The sequence below is a fragment of the Pseudophryne corroboree genome, chromosome 7, assembly GCF_028390025.1.
Source record: "Pseudophryne corroboree isolate aPseCor3 chromosome 7, aPseCor3.hap2, whole genome shotgun sequence".
Lineage (NCBI taxonomy): Eukaryota > Metazoa > Chordata > Amphibia > Anura > Myobatrachidae > Pseudophryne > Pseudophryne corroboree.
The window spans coordinates 248,188,959-248,214,273 of NC_086450.1; the positions used below are offsets into that span (position 1 = coordinate 248,188,959).

The 25,315-nt window shown below is 45.8% G+C and overlaps 1 protein-coding gene across 6 annotated transcripts in view; it reads left to right on the forward strand.

The window, feature by feature from the left end:
• KALRN (kalirin RhoGEF kinase) overlaps nucleotides 1-25,315 on the forward strand; it is a 1,402,249-nt gene that overhangs the window by 1,121,267 nt on the left and 255,667 nt on the right. The gene's annotated exons all lie outside the window — the stretch shown is intronic.

A 25,315-nucleotide genomic window follows, 5' to 3' on the forward strand; every position in this document is an offset into this window, starting at 1 on the left:
TGGCCGACACAAACACCTGGCCCATCTAGGAGTGGCACTGCAGTGTCAGGGAGGATGGCACTTCAAAAAAATTGTCCCCAAACAGCACATGATGCAAAGAAAAAAAGAGGCGCAATGGGGTAGCTGTGTGACTAAGCTAAGCGACCCAAGTGGCCGACACAAACACCTGGCCCATCTAGGAGTGGCACTGCAGTGTCAGACAGGATGGCACTTGAAAAAAATACTCCCCAAACAGCACATGATGCAAAGAAAAAAAGAGGCGCACCACCAAGGTCGCTGTGTGACTAAGCTAAGTGACACAAGTGGCCGACACAAACGCCTGGCCCATCTAGGAGTGGCACTGCAGTGTCACGCAGGATGGCCCTTCAAAAAAATACTCCCCAAACAGCACATGATGCAAAGAAAAAAAGAGGCGCAATGAGGTAGCTGTGTGACTAAGCTAAGCGACCCTAGTGGCCGACACAAACACCTGGCCCATCTAGGAGTGGCACTGCAGTGTCACACAGGATGGCCCTTCAAAAAAAATACTCCCCAAACAGCACATGACGCAAAGAAAAAAAGAGGCGCAATGAGATAGCTGTGTGACTAAGATAAGCGACCCAAGTGGCCGACACAAACACCTGGCCCATCTAGGAGTGGCACTGCAGTGTCAGACAGGATGGCACTTCAAAAAAATTGTCCTCAAACAGCACATGATGCAAAGAAAAATGAAAGAAAAAAGAGGTGCAAGATGGAATTGTCTTTGGGCCCTCCCACCCACCCTTATGTTGTATAAACAGGACATGCACACTTTAACGAACCCATCATTTCAGCGACAGGGTCTGCCACACGACTGTGACTGAAATGACTGGTTGGTTTGGGCCCCCACCAAAAAAGAAGCAATCAATCTCTCCTTGCACAAACTGGCTCTACAGAGGCAAGATGTCCACCTCATCATCATCGTCCGATTCATCACCCCTTTCACTGTGTACATCCCCCTCCTCACAGATTATTAATTCATCCCCACTGAAATCCACCATCTCAGGTCCCCGTGCACTTTCTGGAGGCAATTGCTGCTGGTGAATGTCTCCACGGAGGAATTGATTATAATTCATTTTAATGAACATCATCTTCTCCACATTTTCTGGAAGTAACCTCGTACGCCGATTGCTGACAAGGTGAGCGGCGGCACTAAACACTCTTTCGGAGTACACACTGGAGGGAGGGCAACTTAGGTAGAATAAAGCCAGTTTCTGCAAGGGCCTCCAAATTGCCTCTTTTTCCTGCCAGTATACGTACGGACTGTCTGACGTGCCTACTTGGATGCGGTCACTCATATAATCCTCCACCATTCTTTCAATGGTGAGAGAATCATATGCAGTGACAGTAGACGTCATGTCAGTAATCGTTGGCAGGTCCTTCAGTCCGGACCAGATGTCAGCACTCGCGCCAGACTGCCCTGCATCACCGCCAGCGGGTGGGTTCGGAATTCTTAGCCTTTTCCTCGCACCCCCAGTTGCGTGAGAATGTGAAGGAGGAGCTGTTGACGGGTCACTTTCCGCTTGACTTGACAATTTTCTCACCAGCAGGTCTTTGAACCCCTGCAGACTTGTGTCTGCCGGAAAGAGAGATACAACGTAGGTTTCAAATCTAGGATCGAGCACGGTGGCCAAAATGTAGTGCTCTGATTTCAATAGATTGACCACCCGTGAATCCTGGTTAAGCGAATGAAGGGCTCCATCCACAAGTCCCACATGCCTAGCGGAATCGCTCTGTTTTAGCTCCTCCTTCAATGTCTCCAGCTTCTTCTGCAAAAGCCTGATGAGGGGAATGACCTGACTCAGGCTGGCAGTGTCTGAACTGACTTCACGTGTGGCAAGTTCAAAGGGTTGCAGAACCTTGCACAACGTTGAAATCATTCTCCACTGCGCTTGAGACAGGTGCATTCCACCTCCTTTGCCTATATCGTGGCCAGATGTATAGGCTTGAATGGCTTTTTGCTGCTCCTCCATCCTCTGAAGCATATAGAGGGTTGAATTCCACCTCGTTACCACCTCCTGCTTCAGATGATGGCAGGGTAGGTTCAGGTGTGTTTGGTGGTGCTCCAGTCTTCTGTACGCGGTGCCTGAACGCCGAAAGTGGCCCGCAATTCTTCGGGCCACCGACAGCATCTCTTGCACGCCCCTGTCGTTTTTTAAATAATTCTGCACCACCAAATTCAAGGTATGTGCAAAACATGGGACGTGCTGGAATTTGCCCAGATGTAATGCACGCACAATATTGCTGGCGTTGTCCGATGTCACAAATCCCCAGGAGAGTCCAATTGGGGTAAGCCATTCTGCGATGATCTTCCTCAGTTGCCGTAAGAGGTTTTCAGCTGTGTGCGTATTCTGGAAAGCAGTGATACAAAGCGTAGCCTGCCTAGGAACGAGTTGGCGTTTGCGAGATGCTGCTACTGGTGCCGCCGCTGCTGTTCTTGCAGCGGGAGGCAATACATCTACCCAGTGGGCTGTCACAGTCATATAGTCCTGAGTCTGCCCTGCTCCACTTGTCCACATGTCCGTGGTTAAGTGGACATTGGGTACAACTGCATTTTTTAGGACACTGGTGACTCTTTTTCTGAGGTCTGTGTACATTTTCGGTATCGCCTGCCTAGAGAAATGGAACCTAGATGGTATTTGGTACCGGGGACACAGTACCTCAATCAAGTCTATAGTTGGCTCTGAAGTAACGATGGATACCGGAACCACGTTTCTCACCGCCCAGGCTGCCAAGGCCTGAGTTATCTGCTTTGCAGCAGGATGACTGCTGTGATATTTCATCTTCCTCGCAAAGGACTGTTGGACAGTCAATTGCTTACTGGAAGTAGTACAAGTGGTCTTCCGACTTCCCCTCTGGGATGCCGATCGACTCCCAGCAGCAACAACAGCAGTGCCAGCAGCAGTAGGCGTTACACTCAAGGATGCATCGGAGGAATCCCAGGCAGGAGAGGACTCGTCAGACTTGTCAGTGACATGGCCTGCAGGACTATTGGCTTTCCTGGGTAAGGAGGAAATTGACACTGAGGGAGTTGGTGGTGTGGTTTGTGGGAGCTTGGTTACAAGAGGAAGGGATTTAGTGGTCAGTGGACTGCTTCCGCTGTCGCCCAAAGTTTTTGAACTTGTCACTGACTTATGATGAATGCGCTGCAGGTGACGTATAAGTGAGGATGTTCCGAGGTGGTTAACGTCCTTACCCCTACTTATTACAGCTTGACAAAGGCAACACACGGCTTGACACCTGTTGTCCGCATTTGTGTTGAAATAATTCCACACCGAAGAGCTGATTTTTTTTGTATTTTGACCAGGCATGTCAATGGCCATATTCGTCCCACGGACAAAAGGTGTCTCCCCGGGTTCCTGACTTAAACAAACCACCTCACCATCAGAATCCTCCTTGTCAATTTCCTCCCCAGCGCCAGCAACACCCATATCCTCATCCTGGTGTACTTCAACACTGACATCTTCAATTTGACTATCAGGAACTGGACTGCGGGTGCTCCTTCCAGCACTTGCAGGGGGCGTGCAAATGGTGGAAGGCGCAAGCTCTTCCCGTCCAGTGTTGGGAAGGTCAGGCATCGCAACCGACACAATTGGACTCTCCTTGGGGATTTGTGATTTCGAAGAACGCACAGTTCTTTGCTGTGCTTTTGCCAGCTTAAGTCTTTTCTTTTTTCTAGCGAGAGGATGAGTGCTTCCATCCTCATGTGAAGCTGAACCACTAGCCATGAACATAGGCCAGGGCCTCAGCCGTTCCTTGCCACTCCGTGTCGTAAATGGCATATTGGCAAGTTTACGCTTCTCCTCAGACGCTTTTAATTTTGATTTTTGGGTCATTTTACTGATCTTTTGTGTTTTGAATTTTACATGCTCTGTACTATGACATTGGGCATCGGCCTTGGCAGACGAAGTTGATGGCATTTCATCGTCTCGGCCATGACTAGTGGCAGCAGCTTCAGCATGAGGTGGAAGTGGATCTTGATCTTTCCCTATTTTTTTAACCTCCACATTTTTGTTCTCCATATTTTACTGCGCACAACTAAAAGGCACCACAGGTATACAATGTAGATGGATGGATAGTATACTTATGGACGACGAGTGACGACACAGAGGTAGGTACAGCAGTGGCCTACCTTACTGCTATATACAGTATAATGGACCTGGTGGACACTGTCAGCAGACTGCGTTTATAGTATAAAAAAAAAGACACCACAGGTATACATTGTAGATGGATGGATAGTATACTTATGGACGACGAGTGACGACACAGAGGTAGGTACAGCAGTGGCCTACCGTACTGCTATATACAGTATAATGGACCTGGTGGACACTGTCAGCAGACTGCGTTTATAGTATATAAAAAAAAGACACCACAGGAGTGTTTTTCAGGCAGACAAACGTATACTGGTGGTCACTGTCAGCAAAACTGTGCACTGTACTCCTGCTATAGCTGCTCCCCAGTCCCCACAATTAAGCAGTGTGAGCACCCAGCACAGATATATCATGCAGCACACTGAGCACAGATATGGTATGGAGCGTTTTTTTCAGGCAGAGAACGGATAAAAAACTGGTGGTCACTATTAGCAAAACTCTGCACTGTACTCCTCCTAACAGCTGCTCCCCACAATAAGCTAAGCAATCAGATCAACTGTGTAGTATATAACTATATAAACGGAGAGGACGCCAGCCACGTCCTCTCCCTATCAATCTCAATGCACGTGTGAAAATGGCGGCGACGCGCGGCTGCTTATATAGAATCCGAATCTCGCGAGAATCCGACAGCGGGATGATGACGTTCGGGCGCGCTCGGGTTAACCGAGCCATACGGGAGAATCCGAGTATGGCTCGGACCCGTCTAAAAAGGGTGAAGTTCGGGGGGGGTTCGGTTTCTCGGAAACCGAACCCGTTCATCACTACAGCAAACATCGCAGACAGATACCCGACGTGTTTCGTCTCCTAGGAGACTTCATCAGGGGTGTATGTCTACAATACCATGAATACATCATGTAAATACACAATATTAATAACATTTCATACAAAGACCTTACATTAGGGATGGACTCTCAAAAACTGAGTTATTAGTCTGTACTGTTCGTATCGTATTGCATAGTCTGTATCGTTGTATTGTACTGTATATTTTTTCTAAAGGTACAGGGAGTTTTTTTTTCTTTTTTACCCTTTTAAACAAAATGGGGGTGGCCGTAATTGAGGATCTCATCCAGTGCATGTCGTGTAAGATGTATGCGCACCTGGAGCAACCGGCCCAGTGTGAATACATCTGCGCGAGGTGTATTCGAACAGTTGCCCTGGAAGTCCATGTAACTGATCTGGAGCAAACCGTTACGCGACTGAGGGAGATACACAATCTCGAGCGGAGCTTAGATAGAACGGTGGAGGAGTTGCAGGGGGGGCCACCGGTAGACGAGGATAATCAGATAGCTAGCTGAGTCACAGTTAGACGGAAGAAGAAGAGGGGGAGACAAGACATCTCCGATCTGCCAATCCCCAATAAATTCGCCCAATTGGATGAAGAATCTGGGGAGGACAGTGAGGAGATGCCGGCACTGGAGGAGACTGTTCCCTCTAGCAACCGGAGGAGCGGTCCCACCAGGACAAAGGAAACAAAATAAAGTAAAGTACCTAGTCAGATTGTGGTGGTAGGGGATTCGATTAAGATGTCCTTAAGAAAGATTATAAGGATCTACGACAAAAATTAAAGGCAAGAACATCTAAGGTAATATTCTCTGAAATATTACCTGTGCCACGGCTAGTCCAGGAAGGCAGAGGGAGATTAGGGAGGTAAATGTGTGGCTTAGAGACTGGTGTAGGAAGGAGGAGTTTGTGTTCTTAGAACACTGGGCAGACGTCTCAGTCAGGCGCCATCTTTTTTGTCGCGATGGATTGCACCTGAATGAGGAGGAGGCAGCGGTGCTGGGGAGTGAAGGATGGTTAGAAGTTTGGAGGAGATTTTAAACTGGGTGCCTGGGGGGAGGGATTAGAAAGAATTAGTGGGACAACTAGAGAGCAAAGGAAAATGGGATGTATAAAGTATAATGAGGGTGAAGAGGGGGGAAGGAGAAAAATAGTCAGCGATGGTAATTTAAGGGAAACTTAGAGTCCTAAGGAAACGTTATCCACAACAAAACTCACGGATCAGGGCATTACCAAACTAAAGTGTATGATTACAAATGCAAGATGCCTAACCAGTAAAATGGGGGAATTAGAAACAATTGCACTTAATGACCAATGTGATATAATAGGCATTACAGAGACATGGTGGGACAATTCACACGACTGGGCGGCAAACATGGAAGGGTTCACCCTCTTCAGGAGAGTTAGGGCTAATAAAAAGGGAGGGGGTGTTTGTCTTTATGTTAAAGCTTTGTTTAAACCATATTTAAAGGAAGTCATTTACGAGGGGACTGGAGATAACGTGGAGTCATTGTGGGTTGAGATTTCGAGTGGGGGTAAATATACAAAAATAAACTTCTAATAGGGACATACTATAAACCGCCAAATATTCGTGTGTCTGACGAATTACTACTCTGGCAGCAAATCGAAAAAGCTGCAGGTATGGGGGACGTCATTATTGTTGGGAAATTTAATTACCCAGACATAAACTGGAACACCGAAACAGTAAATACAACTAGGGGTAATAGGTTCTTAAACATGCTTAAAGATCACTACTTGTCTCAGGTAATCGGGGAACCAACTAGGCATAGGGCTATACTGGACCTAGTACTAACTAATAATGAGGAAATAATATCCAATACTAAAGTAGGGGAGACCCTAGGAAATAGCGATCCCAATATGATCACATTCGATATCAGCTTTCAAAAACAACAATACAAGGGTCTAACTAATACTTTTAACTTTAAGAAAGCCAATTTCATTTTGCTGAAACAAGCAATGAGGGACATAAATTGAAAAATTGTATTGCAAGGAAAGAATACTGCTGAAATGTGGAATGTTTTTACAACTACGCTCAATAAGTACACTCATTTGTATATTCCCAAAGTCAACAAAAACAGGAGTAGGAAATTGAAACCAATGTGGCTTAATAAAAGGGCCAAGGAACAAATGGATAAAAAAAGGCGTGCTTGCAAAGCATTTAAGTCTGACGGAACAGTGGAATCATTCCAGTTCTACAAGGAATGTAACAAAAAATGCAAAAAAGAAATCAGAGCAGCAAAAATAGAAAACGAAAGACAAATCGCAAAGGAGAGTATAACAAACCCCAAAAAGTTCTTTAAGTACATAAACGGAAAAAGGTTAAAAAGGGAGAATATTGGGCCTTAAAAGGGCGAGTTGGATGACTTGATTAAAAGGTGGAGATATCGAGACCCCTACATTTGATTTTCAGAGAGTCAATTAGATCAGGAGCGATATAAAAGGACTGGCGTATTGCAGAGGTAGTCCCAATATTTAAAAAGGGTTTTAAAACTCACCCATGTAACTATAGACCGGTAAGTTTGACATCTATAATGGGGAAATCACTGGAAGGTATATTAAGGGACAGCATACATGAGTTCTTGGATACCTCTAAGGCAGGGCTGGCCAAACCAGTCCTCGAGATCTACCAACAGTTCACATTTTCCAGACCACCTTGCTGGTGCACAGGTGTAGTCATTACTAATTAAGATGTGATGCATTCATTCCTAACTGACAATTCTACAGATCTGCAGGAGGCCTGGAAAACATGAACTGTTGGTAGATCTCGAGGACCGGTTTGGCCAGCCCTGCTCTAAGGTTATTACTAGGAATCAGCATGGTTTTGTGAAAGACAGATCCTGTCAATCTAACTTAATAAGCTTCTACGAGAAAGTGAGCGATAATATTGATCAGGGTCATGCAGTGGATGTGATCTTTTTGGACTTCGCTAAGGCCTTTGACAAAGTTCCACATAAGAGACTAATTCTCAAATTAAGGGAGCTTGGGGTAGGGGACACTTTGTACTTGGGTGAATAATTGGCTGTTCAATAGGGAACAGCGAGTGGGGATTAATGGGATGTACTCTGAATGGGCTCCAGTGCTCAGTGGAATACCACAGGGTTCAGTACTCGGACCATTGTTGTTTAATATATTCACTAATGACCTAGGAGAAGGACTGAAAAACACAGTATCAATTTATAATTAATTCAGACAAGGATGTTGAGTCTCTACAGAATGACTTATCTAGACTTGAGGTCTGGGAGGATAGATGGAGAATGAGGTTCAATACAGACAAATGTAATGTTATGCACTTTGGGACTAAGAACAATCAGGCAGCCTATAAACTAAATGGGGAAAATGTAGGGATAACAGTAGTTGAAAAAGATTTGGGGGTGCTCATCGACAATAAACTTGGTAGCAGTACGCAATGTAAAAATGCAGCAAAAAAAGCAAATAAGGTGTTAGCATGCATAAAACGGGGAATGGAGACAAGGTATGAGAGTGTAATCCTGCCACTGTATAAATCATTGGTACGGCCACACTTGGAATATTGTGTACAGTTCTGGGCACCTCACTATAAAAAAGACATCTTTGAGCTCGAAAAGGTTCAGAGGTGAGCCACCAAATTGGTTAAGGGGTTAGAGGCACTGGATTATGAGGAAAGACTTAAAAGGTTAGATTTGTTTACACTGGAAAAGAGGCGACTGAGAGGGGACATTATTAATATTTATAAATACATTAAGGGACAGTACAAGGATTTATGAAACGATTTGTTTATCAAAAAAACACTACATAGGACACGAGGACACCCCCTACGGTTAGAAGAAAAAAATTCCATACACAACGGAGAAAGGGGTTCTTCACAGTAAGAACAGTAAAGATTTGGAATTCTTTACCAGAGAAGGTAGTAATGGTGGACTCAATACATAAGTTTAAAAATGGATTAGATAAATTCCTAGCGGAAAAAAATATCCAAGGATACAGCATTTAATTAAGATTTAAAAAAAGCAAACAAATAAAAAACATTTATTACTGTATAAAGGTTGAACCCGATGGACATTGCCTTTTTTTGAACCTCAACAACTATGTAACAGAGCTGGTGATGAAAAGACAGAGATACATTTATCATAAAATCCTTAATGGAACTGTATAATGCATTTATCCAATTTAAGCCTTTAATGACTGCATACCTTGATGTACCCTAAATGGTAATATGACAGATGTGGATATAATCCTGGCAAAGATATTTACCACACAACTTCATTCAGAATCGACACCTATTTTAAAAAGGACTAAATTCTACTAGAAATATGTGGATATGAAGTTGGAGTTTACATGTATGTGTATATATGATTTTTTTTTGGAATACACATTGACCATTTTAAGAGTTAATTGAGTACTTTTTTACAGACCCTTAAAAAATCTGTAGATAATCTTTTTGTTAAGGCTGCTGACCACAGACAGGCTCCTCAGCTTCCTCTGTTGGTTTCTCATAAACGCATGCTCCCACAGGTACTCCAGTCTGACTCTGAGACTGAATTACCAGACTTGGATGAAGGGGAGGGTGACATGGAGGACGATAATTCTCTGTCTCCGGGGGTTAATGCCCTGATTTATGCTATTAGAGAGGTCCTCAACATATAGGATAAGGAGACAGAACCAGAAGATGAATTGTTTTTCAATGTAAAACCAAAATCCTCTGCCACTTTTCCTATACCCAAGAAATTAAACTCCCTTTCCAGGGAGGCATCGGTCAATCCTGACAAGAAATTCAAGATTTCCCAGCGATTATTAAATTATTTTCCTTTTCCCACTGAGGATAGGAAAGTATGGGAAATTCCCCCCGTCCGTTGATACTTCTGTGTTCAGGCTGTCATGAAAACTTTGTACTGCCTGTACCTGGGGCTATCTCTCTCAAAAATCCAGCTGACCGAAAGATTGAGACTACACTCAGATCAATCTATACTGTGGTGGGCGTAGCTCACAAAGGCCCACTATAGCTTGCTGCTGAATTTCCAGAGACATGGTAAAATGGTCAGATAATATAATAAATGGGTTTGATTATCATCATATTCAGGATGCTGCAAATTTTATGAGTGAGGCCGTTAAAGAATTATGTCTCATCAATGGCCATACTTCTGCTATGGCAGTCTCAGCTCGCAGAGCTCTGGCTGCGACAATAGTCAGCAGATGCTGACTCCAAGAAAGGTGTGGAGAATCTTACTTTTACAGGAGATGCCTGGTTTGGGGAAGAACTGAACAAGTGGATTTCTCAGGTTACGGAGGGTAAGTCTAGCTATCTGCCCTCGGCTGCACCTCCTGCTAGACGTCCCTTCCCTGGGCCCTCTTTGCAGTCCTTTCATGTGGCCATATTCAGAGGCAGAACCAAAGGCGCCTCAAATGCTGCTAAAGGAAATGGCGGTAAGTCCCATAAACCAGCGGCTGCTGGATCTCTGGACCAGGCCTCCGGATCCTCTTCCACGAAGCCCTCCACGTATCGGTTAGCCCCAGCAGCAGGTCGACTTTCAGGTAGGTACTCACCTCCAACAGTTTACTTACGTGTGGGCACAGTCCTGCCAGGATCCTTGGGTAAGGGACCTCATATCTCAAGGGTATCGGTTAGAATTTCAAGCACCACCTCATCTCAGATTCTTCAAGTCCAGTTTACCAGCTTAACCTGTAGCAAGGGTTACCTTACAGGTCGCCATTCAGACACTGCTACAAACAGGAGTTGTTGTCCCAGTACCTCCTCCGTTGCACAACAGGGGTTTTTACTCCAGCCTTTTTGTTGTACCAAAACCGGACAGTTCGGTACGGCCCATCTTGAACCTAAAATCTATGAACCCATATCTACGAGTGTTCAAATTCAAGATGGATCCCCTGAGGGCGATGGGAGGAGGGTGAGTTCCTAGTATCTCTGGATGTCAAGGATGCTTACCTACTTATCCCCATATGGCCTCCTCATTAGGCTTATCTGCGGTTCACTATAATGGACCACCACTTACAGTTTCAGGCCTTACCCTTTGGTCTCTCCACAACCCCAAGGGTATTCACAAAAGTCGTGGTGGAGATGATGCTGCAGTCACACAAGATGGGAGTCAACATAGTCCCCTATTTAGATGAACTCCTGATAAAGGCAGTGTCCATGGAATGTGAGCTACACAGCATCAACTTGACTACTCGCCTGATTACGGACTATGGGTGGATCCTAAATTTCAAGAAGTCTTACCTGGAACCGTCACAAAGAATTCAATTCCTGGTAATGATACTGGACACGGTGTCTCAGTGGACAAGGCCTTAACTATCCAGGCTATGGTCCGCTCGGTGCTCAGACGCCGCAAAATCTCAATCTCTGCATCCGGCTACTGCGCAAGATGGTAGACAATACAAGACAATCCAGTACGGCAGATTTCATACCCGTCCGTTCCAGCTGGACCTACTGGACAAGTGTTCATGTACATGCACCAGAGTATAACTCTGTCGACAAAAGCACGGATCTCCCTGTTATGGTGGCTACAAGTCTCTCACCTTGTGAAGGGTCAGAGTTTCAGTACCCCTTCCTGGACTCTACTGACGACAGATGCCAGCCTCCGAGGTTGGGACGCTGTGACCCAGGGGGTTCAGTTCCAGGGGAAGTGGTTGAGCCTGGAATCCACACTCCCGATCAATGTTCTGGAACTCAGGGCGATTTACAATTCTCTTCTACAAGCCTCCTATCTTCTCCGAAATCAAGCCATCCAAGTACAGTTGGACAACGCCACGGCGGTGGCATACATAAACCGGCAAGGAGGAACAAAAAGCAGGGCCGCAATGTGAGAGGTGTCACGGATACTCATCTGGGCAGAGGCATACGCAAGGGCCATCTCAGCCATATTCATTCCAGTAGTGGACAATTAGAAGGCGGTCTTCCTCAGCAGGCACGGCCTCCATCCGGGGTAATGGGGCCTTCACCCTCAGGTGTTTCAACAACTGGTGCACCGGTGGGACTGTTCGCAGATAGACCTCATGGCTTCTCGTCTCAACAAGAAGCTTCACCGTTACTGTTCCAAAACGAGGGATCCGCAGGCTGCAGCAGTGGACGCTCTGATGGCGCCGTGGTCTTACCAGTTCGTATACCTGTTTCCTCCAATCCCTCTCATTTCAAGAGTACTAAAAATACTCAAAAGGAAAGAGTTCAGGCAATTCTATTTGTCCCGGATTGGCCTCGAAGGGCCTGGTACGCAGACCTCCTGACCCTGTCTCTGGAGGAACACTGGCCTACGTTTTGACGGCTTGGAAGTTGAGAGGGAAATTCTAGCCAGAAAAGGTCTCTCACCTACTGTAAGGTTGTTTCCACTATGGTCCAGGCCCATAAGATGGTGACGTCAAAACATTACCACCGCAATTGAAAGAAATAAGTTTCTTGGTATGAGGGTAGAAAATATCCTCCTGTGGAGTTTCAACTTGGCCAGTTTCTGCTCTTCCTGCAAGCAGGCGTGGATTTGGGACTACGGTTAGGCTCTATCAAGGTTTAGATTTTGTCTCTCTCCATCATCTTCCAGAAACAATTGGTGGTCCTACCGGAAGTACAGACTTTCCTTAAGGGTGTTCTTAGCATTCAATCGCCCTTTGTCCCTCCCACGGTTCCGTGGGATCTCTCTGTGGTCGTGACTTTTCTCCAGTCAGACTGGTTTGAACCTTTACACAAGGTGGACTTGAAATATCTTACTTGGAAGACTGTCATGCTGCTGGCTATGGCCTCTGCTAGATGTGTGTCAGAATTGGGGGCCCTGTCTTGTAAGAGCCCGTATTAGATATTTCATGAGGACAGAGCGGAACTCAGGACTTGCCCGCAGTTTTTGCCGAAGGTGGTTTTGGCCTTTCATATTAATCAACCGATAGTGGTTCCTGTACTGTCGGATCCGTTGGTTGCTCCAAAGTCCTTGGACGTGGTGAGGGCTTTGTGGATTTACGTCAAAAGGACGGCTCATCACAGGAAGTCTGACCCGCTGTTTGTCCTTTATGACGCTACCAAAATTGGATGTCCTGCTTCTAAGCAGTCCATTGCTCGTTGGCTCAAGTTGACCATTCAACAAGCCTATTCTTCGGCAGCATTGCCGCTGCCAAGTTCTATTCAGGCCCACTCCACAAGGTCGGTGGGTTCTTCCTGGACGGCCTTACAGTTGTGCCGTGCTGCTACTTGATCTGGTTCGAACACGTTCGTTAAGTTCTATAGGTTCGACATCTTGGCCAGAGATGACCTTCAGTTTGGTCAAGTGGTTTTGCAGGGGTCTCAGCACTCTCCCACCCGTTCTGGGAGCTTTGGGTCTTCCCCGTGGTACTAAAATCACCCCAGTATCCACTAGGACGTTAGAGAAAATAGGAATGTAATACCTTACGGCAATTCCTTTTCTCGTAGTCCGTAGTGGATACTGGGCGCCCGCCTCAGTGCTTCGTTTTCCTGCTAACTTGGTTGTAAGTGTTCTTGGTTGGGTCTGCTGTTGTCCCAATTCCATGTTTGGTTAACGTTGTTATCCTTGTATGGTTAGCGTTGCTCTCCTCTGATCTGGTGTGCTCTGCTATCCTTCTTACTGTTGTGTGTTGGTTCGTTACCTCACTGCTTTACTGTTATTCCTTTTCTCATCGTATGTCCGTCTCCTCAGGCACAGTTTTCCTAGACTGAGTCTGCAGGAGGGGCATAGAGGGGAGGAGCTAGCACACACTATTGATTTCTTAAAGTGCCCAGGCGCCAATGGACCTGATCTATACTCCATGGTACTAAAGTCACCTCAGTAACCACTACGGACTACGAGAAAAGGAATTAACATTAGGTATTCCTATTTATTTATTTATTGTTTCATTTTTATGGAAACATATTTCTGTGTTATATGTCATTTGAAAACACATAAAAAGGTTTAAAATGAGACCTTGTCCAACTGTCTAGCTCATTTGTGTGAGCTGTAAGTGCAATTTAAAAAAACCCGTTAATAGCACATTTTTCGTGACTAAATTGCAGCTTTAAAGACATAACTTCAAAACCATTAAACATATCAGCCTAAGATTTGGGGGTTTTCTTTACACCCATGGCAGCATTTATTATACCAAATTTCATTACAATCTAAAACTGTCAGTCTGACACCTGTGTTGATTTGTTGTAGAATAACCCTCCTCTCTCCCATGCTGCTGACTGGCCTGGCGCTGTGTACAGTACATTGCCGTGTAGCTCCACCCTCTTTTCGGCCCTCCGGCAGCCTCTTTTTAAGCTCAGCAGTGCTCTATAGTAGTGCACTGCTGCGATGAATAAAGGCAGTAAGGGGAGGCTGTGGTAACTTGTTTCCTGTGCCCCCTCTTAATGGCTGCTGGAAGCTGTAGTTTATTTTCAGTGTCATCACAGCAATGCGGTGTCCAGCTTATTAGGCAGCAGCTAGTAGAGTCTGGAGCTTGTACTCCGTCAACTCTAAGGGACCACTGCGCATAGGGGGTGGGTGTTAAGGGGATTAAACTGACCGTTGTGGTATCCCCTCCAGTCCAGCGCCCAGGTCACATACATACTTATATAAAATATAGCGTAACACTTAAACTCTCATTTGTTTTGAAGAAACCTTTGTGCTCTGTTATCCGAGTTTAGCTGCAGTGGCTTTCAATTATCGTAGTAATAGAAATTTCTGCAGCGGGGTACACTGGTATTCCACAGGGAATAACATCGGGAGGTGTAGAGTAGGATCTTGATCCGAGGCACCAACAGGCTAAAAGCTTTGACTGTTCCCAAGATGCTCAGCCCTCCTCCTTTATAATCCGTGCACAGGAGCTCAGTTTGTAAGTTGGTGCCTGCAATGCAGACAGCTAACAGGCAGGGCTTCTCCAGCAGCCCTAAGAAGATCTATTTTAAAGAGGATAGAAGACTTCAAGGGCTGTAGCAGGGGCAATCTAGTGCTAGATTTCATTCTGGTATCTCCTGCTGCAGCTCCATCACCTCCCCCAGCGGCGCTGTATACTCCCGCGTCCCTGGTTGCCGGGTACTTACAGCGGAGGCTCCGGTTCTTCACCCAGGGCGCACACACTAACCGAAGTTCTCCAGGACCACGTGGCCGCACTCAGGGAGGAGGTAAGAGGGTCCCCCAGGCGGGACCCGCTGGAAATCGTGATCCGGCGTGGCCATTAGGAGGCGGGCCGCGCGCGCTGACGTGGACATTGTGGCCGTACAGGTACCCCACTAGACCACCAGGGCAAGGGCACAGGTCGGATTAGGCTATAATCCATTTTATTAAGGTGGTGAAGTCCAGCAAGGGGATAAGGCTCTGGCCTGTAGCCCCTCCCCCAGCCCCTGGGTGCCATTTAGAGTAAATGTTCCCACCCTGGATCTGCATCTCTCTGTCTCCCTCACTCCCTGTCAGCGTTTGGGCGCCATTACACACAGCTACACTGATTCTGGGACTGCTGGGCGATGCCTCTGTAAAGCTGCCTGCATCATCAGTGCTGTGCATTTACAGGACACTTAAGTATTCTACATGTCGTTTAGACAGTGTTCGTTAATAACAAGTGCATACTTCAGGGTTATTTAGTACAAGTACCCTGTGATATTCATCCAGTTTTTATTGTGCATTGATATATCTGTTTATATACATGGCCTTACTCAGTAATAGTATTGCTAGTCCAGTGCAGTTTTATTGTTTGTCATAATTCCTGCATTCTACATGTGACTGTGTGTGTGTGTGTGTGTGTGTGTGTGTGTGTGTGTGTGTGTGTGTGTGTGTGTGTGCCTATAGCTGCTGGGTGATCTCTATTCCGTGTATCTCACTCCTACTGCTATCCCTATATTCTGTAACCTGAGGGGGCTCGTGCGTCAGGGTTATTAGATAATATAGGTATTTCACAGGAAATACGTATTTTGTATTTTTCTCTGTGTTTTTCAGTCACGTTACCTCAGAAATCCTCTGCTTGTGCTGTCACACTACACGGGGGGTTTGTGTTAGGTATTCTATCTCCTGACATTGTACTGTGTCGCCCGTGGTTTACGCTTTCATATTATGTCAGCTACAGGGGGCGATGGGTCTGGGACTGCGCGGTTATGATGTCCCAGATGCATTTGAGTATAACATGGCTGTGGAGGGCTCAGGTTTTGTGGGTTCTGTACCCCCCAGTCAGTTTGTAGCAACGGGGGCACATCAGGGCCCGCCTTTGTCTGCCTTTTCTAATTTTCTGACTACGCTGGTAACTAGACTTGCGCCCCCTGTGGGACCTCCTGTGCCTTATCAGCCTTATATGGTCCCTGCAGTTAATCCGGCATGGATAGATGCTCTGTCCACTTAGTTACAGCACTTGAATATCTCTTTGGATAAACATATTCCTGACCCTCGCCCGCCTAAGACTAAACCTAAGAAGTCCTCTAAGCGGGCTGTTACTTCCTCTCAATCCACGCATGTTCCGGATACCTCTTCCGATGAAGATGGCGTGTATACTGACCCCACAGACTCTGATCATGACGTTTCTGATGGGGAATCTGTTTCACAGGTGGATGTTCCTGATCTCTTAGAGGCTATCAGGCTCATTCTTCAGATTGATGATGATCCTGAGCCTGCTACTACATCTAAGAAACCAGACAGAAGGTTACTAAATTGGTTTTACTTCATTCTGACCACTTGGTTGATGTACGCCAGGAATCCTGGGAGAACCTTGGAAAGAAATTCACCCCGCACAAGAAGATGCTAGCCCGCTATCTCCTTGCGACAGAATTGAGTAAAAATTGGGAAACTCCACCGCCGGTGGACTCGCAAATGGCTCGGCTTGTGGTGTCATCTGCTCTGCCTGTCACTACCGTCACTTCTCTAGAGCCGACGGATAAGCATGTGGAGGGCTGCTTAAAAGCTATGTATACGCTACTTGGGCTGCAGACGCTATTGAGGCGTGGGCTCAGGAAATGGAGGCTGAGTTTCCGTCCGATTTTCCTCAACATGCCAGACAATGTCTCTCTTATATTGTCACGGCATCTCATTACATTAAAGAAGCAGCTTCAGATGCAGGTGTTCTGGCGGCTAAGGCTGCTACGACATCCATTTTGGCTCACCGTATTCTCTGGTTATGGTTCTGGTCGGTGGACTTGGACTCTAAGAAAACCCTGGAGGTGCTCCCGTTTAAAGGAAACATCCTCTTTGGTGAGGATCTCAACAAGATTGTCGCTGACTTGGTGTCTGCTAAGACTGCATGTCTACCTAGTACTAATCCTCCGGCCCCGAAGGTTAAGAGTACTTCCTTTCGTTCTTTCGTCCTCCGGGTAAAGCACAGGGTCAGGCGTACCCGAAACAGTCTCGCACTTCCAAAACCGCCATGACAGGGCGGGCCTCCCCCTGGGGGATCCCAGGGTGGGAGGCCGATTTCTACAGTTCACCCAGGTATGGTTGATGACCACTTCAGATGCTTGGGTGTGGGAAGTCGTCACTCACGGATACGCTATATCCTTCAAGACACATCCCCCTCCTCGCTGTTGCCTGACGAACAATCCTTCGGATCAGGTGAAAGCAACAACTCTACATTTAGTGGTACAATCCCTCCTGGACACCGGAGTGGTAGTGCTGGTGCCTCTGGCTCAGAGGGGCAGGGGGTACTATTCAACGCTGTTCCTAGTTCCCAAACTGAATGGTTCCTCCCAGCCCATTCTCAACCTCAAATCTTTGAACAAGTTTGGTATGTAGACCCTTCGCTCTATTGTCCTGGCTTTGGAACCAGGAGACTATATGGTATCCCTGGATATACAGGATGCTTACCTGCATATCCCTATTGCCATGTCACATCAGCAATACCTGCGGTTTGCTATTAGCAATCTCCATTACCAATTCTGGGCCTTACCGTTGGTCTGACCACGGCTCCGCGAATTTTCACCAAGATCATGGCAGTTATGACGGCTTCACTCCACCATCGGGGTGTCAGAATCCTGCCGTATCTGGATGACCTGCTGTTCCTGGCCAATTCCCCAGAAGTTCTCCTCCGTCATTTGGATCTGACGGTCCAGTTTCTACAAGCCCACGGGTGGCTCATCAACTGGAAGAAATAATCCCTGGTCCCTGCCCAGAGCATGGTGCATCTGGGAGCGTTGTTGGACACACACAACCAGAGGTTGTTTTTGTCAAAGGAGAAAGTCCTGAAGCTTCAGGACAAGATACGTTGCTTCCTCTCTCATCCGCATGTGTCGATGCACTCGGCGATGCAAGTACTAGGCCTCATGGTGTCGGCTTTCGACATGGTGGAGTATGCTCAATTTCAATTGTATTTTTCTTGCAAATCAGCGAAAGAGTGTAGTGTGTGCGTACTTGTAATGTAATGTGGTGAACTCTGGTGACTCCTACCGAGATCCAGGGAAAAGCCATTGAGGGAGAGAGACCCGGCAGAAAAGCTGGGTTAAACCAAAGAGCGGTTAGGGGGGATGGGGAACTGGTAAGCTGCAACTTCTTATTGAGGGGTGCCCAAGTATGCAAGGTTAATTCCAGTGTGGGGGGGGAGGAGGAGAAGGCTTGGGTGTCGTGCTTACGGGGCAACCCTGGTAAGTAAGAAATCGAAGGAACGCAAGCCAAATCGCTTTCCTGCAACACAAATTTTGGACCTGTATAACATACGGTGCGCTTAATAGGAAAGAAGCTAATACATCCCTTTTTAGGAGAGGTGCAGAGAATTTCTCGTATTTCCAATTCTTCTTCAGGTGATGTATATCCGGAATGGGTACCCCAGAAGAAACGATAACAAAAGAAATACAATGTGTAGTTTGTTCTTAAACAAGTAAGGAGGTAAGAATACAGATTCTTAGAAGCTGCTCAAGGGAGTACCCCACTCACACAAAGGATAGAGGGAGTATATACATCAGGGTATCTTTTAACCGAGTAGTGCCCTGATCCCTTTAAAAGTCCCGTCTGGTGTCTTTCATTCTCTGAAGTGCAAACCAGTCAGGTGATGTTACCCAAAAGTAGTCAGCTTACAATAATTAGAAGGCGTACCCCAACACTCACAGCAAGAGGGAGGGTGGTAAACACATCAAGGTATCTTTGTGTTGAATGTTGTCCTAGGTTCTTTTTCTCATAATGTACCCCACTCACACAAAAGGTAGAGTGGGGTACGCCTTTGATTAAGTCCCTAAAACCCCATATTCTTACTCCCTGGTTGTTAAGGATATACTACACATTGTTTTGTTTGTTATCATATCTTTTCATATTGGGACACATGTCCCGGACATACATCCCTCTATCCTTTGTGTGAGTGGGGTACGCCCTTGAGCAGCTTCTAAGAATCTGTATTCTTACCTCGTTACTTGTTTAAGAACAAACTACACATTGTATTTCTTTTGTAATAATTTCTTCTGGGGTACCCATTCCGGATATACATCACCTGAAGAAGAATTGGAAATACGAGAAATTCTCTGCACCTCTCCTAAAAAGGGATGTATTAGCTTCTTTCCTATTAAGCGCACCATATGTTATACAGGTCCAAAATTTGTGTTGTGTGAAATTGTATTTTAAATGTGGTGACATTTATTATTTGGACCTGAACAAACTGAGCTGCTTTGCGCCACATTGACACACTTTCCCCCAAAAAAACGTATTTTTCTAAAATCGCTTTCCTGGTTGACCCACCTTTTAGTATGTCGAGGGGCGTGCCATGCAATCAACTGACTAAGACGGGTCGCATTATAGTAGCATTAAGAGGATGGGTAGGCCAAGACCTCCATTTTGTGGAGATTTAGCTAAAATGGTTTGCCAGATCCGCGCTTTTTTGTGATTCCAAATAAACTTTCCGAATGAGGATTGAAGAGAACAGAGTATAATTAGGGACCCTTATTGGCTGTGTTTGAAAGAGATATAATAATTTGAGGGAGTATATTAATTTTTATCGCGTTAATGCGACCGACCGAAGACAGAAAATATGATTACACAACTGAAGATCCATGTGCATTGACCTAAAAAGCGAGGGATAGTTAGCGCTATAAAGTGAGCCATAAGATTTTGTTATATGACCACCCAGGTATTTCAAAGAGTGTTTACGCCAGTTGAATTCAAAATTAGATTTCAGTAGCTTCTTAGTGTCCCCCGGAATATGGAGAGGTAGTGCCTCAGATTTTGACTGATTTATTTTATAACCCAAAAAGCCCCCATAGATAGAGAGTTCGCGAAAAAAGTTTGGGAGGGATATGAGAGGTTTGGTCAATGTAAGAAGTAGGTCATCTGCGAATAAGGAGAGGGTATAGTGAGAGCGATTAATGGATACCCCTGAGATGTCGGGATTAGCACGAATATGTGATGCGAGGGGTTTAATAATAAGTGCGAATATAAGATGTGACAAGGGACACCCTTGTCTTGTTCCGTTATTGATTAGGAAGGACTCAGACAAGAGTCCGCCTGCGTGGACTGTAGCAGATGGATTAAAATATAAAGCCTGGATAGCTTGTAGATATTTCCCTTGAAGATCAAATTGCAAAAGGGTTTGGTGCATAAAAGGCCAAGAAACTCTGTCGAAGGCTTTCTCCGCGTCCAGAGCAAGCACCAGGGAGTGCAGTTTATGGACGTTGATGTAATGAATGACATCAATGGTCCTGCTAGTGTTGTCCAATGCTTGCCTGGAGGGGATAAAGCCTACTTGATCCGGGTGGATCAGGTTGGGGAGAAGCGGGTTAAGTCTACTGGCTAGGATTTTGGGAGTTTCAAATCAGTGTTGAGAAGGGAAATGGGCCTATAATTAGCAACAGACTGATAGTCTTTGCCGAGCTTTGGATTAATGGTAATGATGGCCTTAGTAGTTTGAGAGTGGAAAGGAGACCCTTCCAGGATCATATTGAACATCTTAGAAAGATGAGGAATTAGGGACAACTGAAAAGTTTTAAAATTTGACATCGGAAAGCCCGGAGCCTTAGATGATTTTTGCAATTGGAGGGCTGTCTGAATTTCGTCATCAGTAATGGGTCTGTCCAAGCCCAGCAAAGTCTCCAAGTCTATGCAAGGGAGATTACAGGAGGATAGGTAATCTAAATGAAGAGTTAACTGTGGGCGAAGTGGCTGAAGAGGTGGAGAGATTGTACAGTTTTTCATAGTTGGTTTTGAATAGAGTTAATAGTGGTCGGGTTATATTGAAGAATCCCAGTATCATCTTTTATGGCTTTGATAGCTGTGAGTGCTTTCCAAGCTTTAAGTCTGTTGGCTAACAGTGTGTCGGCTTTATTTCCTTTTACATAGAATTTTTGTTTAAGCCAGCGTAAAGATTGCACCGATTTTTCAGCTAGCAATGCGTTCAGAGCGGCCCTGGCAACCGTGAGTTGGGTAAATAAAGCGTGAGTAGGGCTTCTCTTATGGTGGGATTCTAAATTGTGAACCTCATCGGTGAGGGATTTCAGTTTTAATTTGTGCTTTCTGTTTCTGTGCAAGGCATAGCTAATGATATGGCCCCTAACAACATCCTTGTGCGCCTCCAAGACTAAGGGAGAACATATGTCTTCAGTGGCATTAAGAGAAAAATAGTCTGCTATGGCAGAATTTATTTTATCCTGAAAATGTGGAATTTTAAGTAAAGTTTTGTTTAGGCGCTACGGGGGCGAGACATTGGTGTATCTAGAAAATCAAATGAAGCAGTAATGATTGAGTGGTCTGACCATGGATTGGAGAGTACAGAGGCACCTACGATATGTTTAGCTGTTACAGTGCAACAAAAAAAAAAAGATCTATTCGGTAAAAAGTGTGATGCGGGATTGAGAGCTCTCCAAACATCAAAGAGACCAGACTCACTAATATGTCTGTTTAAAGAGCGAGTTTAAGTGTAGGATTGCTTTGGGGAAGAAGAGGAGGACCTATCCAAGGAAGTATCAGGAATGGTGTTAGAGTCCCCCCCCCCCCCCAGTATCAGGATACCTTTTCTAATCTTATTGAATGAAAGAGGCCTGATCAGAATTAGGTGCATATATGTTAGCTATTGTACATTCCAAGTACCCCAGTTTACCGGTCAAGATAATATAACGCTCATCAGAGTCCTTGTGAACCGATTCAAGGGCAAATGGGATTTAAATGTTGAGCATGATTGCCACTTTGTTATGCTTAGTTTGGCTAGAGGAGTAAAAGACAGTAGGATATCTTTTGGACTCCAAGGATGGGTGCGAGGAGGCTTTGAAATGTGTTTCTTGAATGAGAACGATCCCCGATCTAAGGCTTTGTATGGACCGGAACAGAGAGGAGCGTTTTTGAGGAGTGTTTAACCCCTTGACATTCATAGATGTCATATTCAAAGACATAATAGCTGGGGTTGGGAGGGAGAGAGAAGAAGAAGAAAAAAAGAGGGTGGGGGGGAGTCCTGACCCGTCAGGGGTTAAGAAGAAAAGAAAGAAGAGTTTAAACATATGGGGAGTAGGAGGTGGAGAGTCTGTGTGAAGATTCCTCACGAACAGCAGAGGAAAAAGCACACAGAAGTCGGGACCAAAGTGGTCCAAATAGAGGTAGATCTGATTAATACTCAAGCTACTCTAGGGTGAGAAGGGGAGACAGCGTTATAGAAAAACGTTTAAATCGATTAAGTAAGAAAGACAGGAAGGTGAGGAGAAGATTGGTGCAGCAAGAAGGGTCGTGACCCTCCAGTGGTGTGTGAACAAAAAAGTAACAACATAGGTCCGAGTTGGTAAAGAGTTCAAATATCAAAATTATCGGATGGAGATGAGAGCTAATCGCGTTGAAGCAATCGGAGAAAACCAGCTATGATTTGAGTCAAAAACATAGAATCATAATAATTAACTACCAAAAAAAACAAAACCATATCGAACATCTGAAGCATAATAACGCATGTCTTGTTGTAAAAATCCACAGGGTGCCCCGGCTAAACCGAATGGAGATAACTTCCAGTAGAGTGAGCCAGCTGTCACTTATATAACAGCAACTCGTAGAAAAGGCTCATCAAACTTACCCAGGGCACCCACGAGAAGACACAAAAAGACAAAACTAACATAAAAGGGTGAACATTTTGTAGGTTAAAGACTGCAATAGACAAAAACAGTGACCTTAAATTGAAGAAACTTGGTAAACATTGCTAAAGACCTGTAAAGAACAGCTCTATAATAAAAAAACAAAAACAGGAAACACATTGTTCTAAACAGTTCTAGGTAGTGTGGACTATGAAACCCATCGGGCTTCCCCAGAAAAACAAGCGGAAAGAGACATAAAATACCTCAATCGCGTATCCGGGGTATGTCCGAGGAGGAAAAGCAAATAAAGGAACAGTTGACGAGAGTCATGTGTACCAACACAGCAAGTCGGGAAACCAAAACCGATACTTGCAAGGTCCTGAAGACAGTCATAGGACGAGCACTCAGCCGACTCTGGGTCATAAGAGCAACAGGTACTGTAACGGATTGGAGGAGGTCGCAAGAGAAGCACTCGAATCTTCCAGATGAGATAAGAAGTCCTCGCCCTCCTTAGGATCTCTGATTACAACTGTCTTTCCATGGAGATCAATCAGCAATTTGAAAGGAAAGCCCCAGCAATAGCTTATCCCGCGTAATAGAAGGACGCCTATCAGATCCCTAAGTTCTCTTCTTTTAATGATCGTAGACGGAGCGAGATCTTGGTAAAACTGCAACTACTCATTTTCAAAAAGCACGTGTGGTTTCCCTCTAGTCTTTAAAGCTAAGGAAGTGCATGATAGCATCTCTAGGAGGGTCACCGTCACGCGGTTTAGGTCGCAGAGCTCTGTGGGCCTTCTCTAGTTTAAGTTGTCGAGAGCCAATATCTGGGATGATATAGGAAAATAATCTGAGAAGGTAGGCCTCGAGGTCAGCTGGGGGGATGGATTCTGGGATGTTACGGATCCGCAAGTTATTTCTCCTTTCACGGTTTTCCAAATCCTCGTTTATGGTGTGTAAATCTGACAAATCTTGAATGATATCGTTGAGGATCTCATTATGGGACTTTTGGAGGGTGTCTTGGCGCGACTCCAGTTTTGCAGTTCTAGAGGAGAGTGACGAAAGGTCAGATCTAATTGAAGTAACCGCCTTTTCTAGCTTGGACTCCATAGATTCCTTGAAATCCATTATGAGAGAACGTAAGGCCATAATGTCTTCTTTAGTCGACGGGGTAGGCGAGGTGGTGTCTTCTTTATCCAATTGGGAAAGGCGGGGTGAGGGAGGATCCGATGAATATGATGATTTATCATTTTTATGGAAATGCTGGGAAATGTCTTTCACGGCTTTCTTTCTGGTGGTGATGTTGGTTTTACTCATGACGGCCAGTAACTATAGTACTCAAGAGAGATAAAAACTAGAAAAAAAAAAAAGAAGAGTTGAAACTGTCTCCAGTTAAATCCGCAATGTGAAAACTGACAAATTGAGTGTAGTGGATATTTGATACTCAGAGGCCAGAAAAACACCACCGGAGGGCACCACCCAGGATTAGTTAGTGGAGCATGACGGCGCTACACCGAGCGGGACCATGGTACATTTGTTATTTATCTGAGGAGCGGATAGCAAATCAAACAGAGGGGCCTGGGAACCTATGTGCAGCAGCGTGAATCCTGCAGTACAATGTCAGGCCAGGCCTGGTGAGTTATGTCTATAAGGTGATAGTCATAACTGAGAAGGTGATTGCTGGAGGACCAAGTATTAGGGCAGTCCCAGTGTCCACTTGGTGCTGTACCACACAAAGCCACTGATCTTCTATACTGTATATCCAGCCGTCAGTCAAGGTAGTGTGGCCTACCACCATTTCCCGGTGTCAGTCAAATAGCAAGCTGCACCCTGTCAGCGCCAACTCATGCACCAGTCACAAAATAACTGCCAGCCTTCAGTGAAACACTGTCTCCTCTGGCCGCTACCCGGGCCTCAGAGCGCTAAGTGCGGGCAAAAGCACCGCCCCTCGTGCTCCTCAGACAATCCCACGTGGTGTGATGAGGGGAGATGCTGTAGCATCTGGATACCGCTGATAAGGTCATTACTACACGGCTGCCAGGTAAGGAGCACACTGTCCAGTCCCCGTTGCCGTGACCTCCGGGCTACAGCTGTGAAGCTGTGGCAGGAATCAGTCTGTGGAGGGGAGTGCAATATGCAGGGCAACAGCAGGAGGGCGATCCCTAGCCCTTGAGTGTGTGAGCCGGGTCCGGGGGAGACTAACCTGGCTAGATAGCGGTTCTCCGGATCTCCAGGCGGGTGGGAGCGAGAAAGAGAGCGCCGATCCCCCTGACGCTGAACGGTCCGGGGAGGAAGGACTCCGGGTATGCTGCTGAGTCCACAGCAGGAACAGGTGACCCAGCCGCTGGCCTCCAGTAATTCTCGCTGTTAAGGGAGCACCACGCCAGCCACACCACGCTCCTGGGTCGCAAGTAAAACGAGTCCCATGTAGCATACATTTTATTATAGAATCTTAAAAAGTAGTATAGTATTTGTT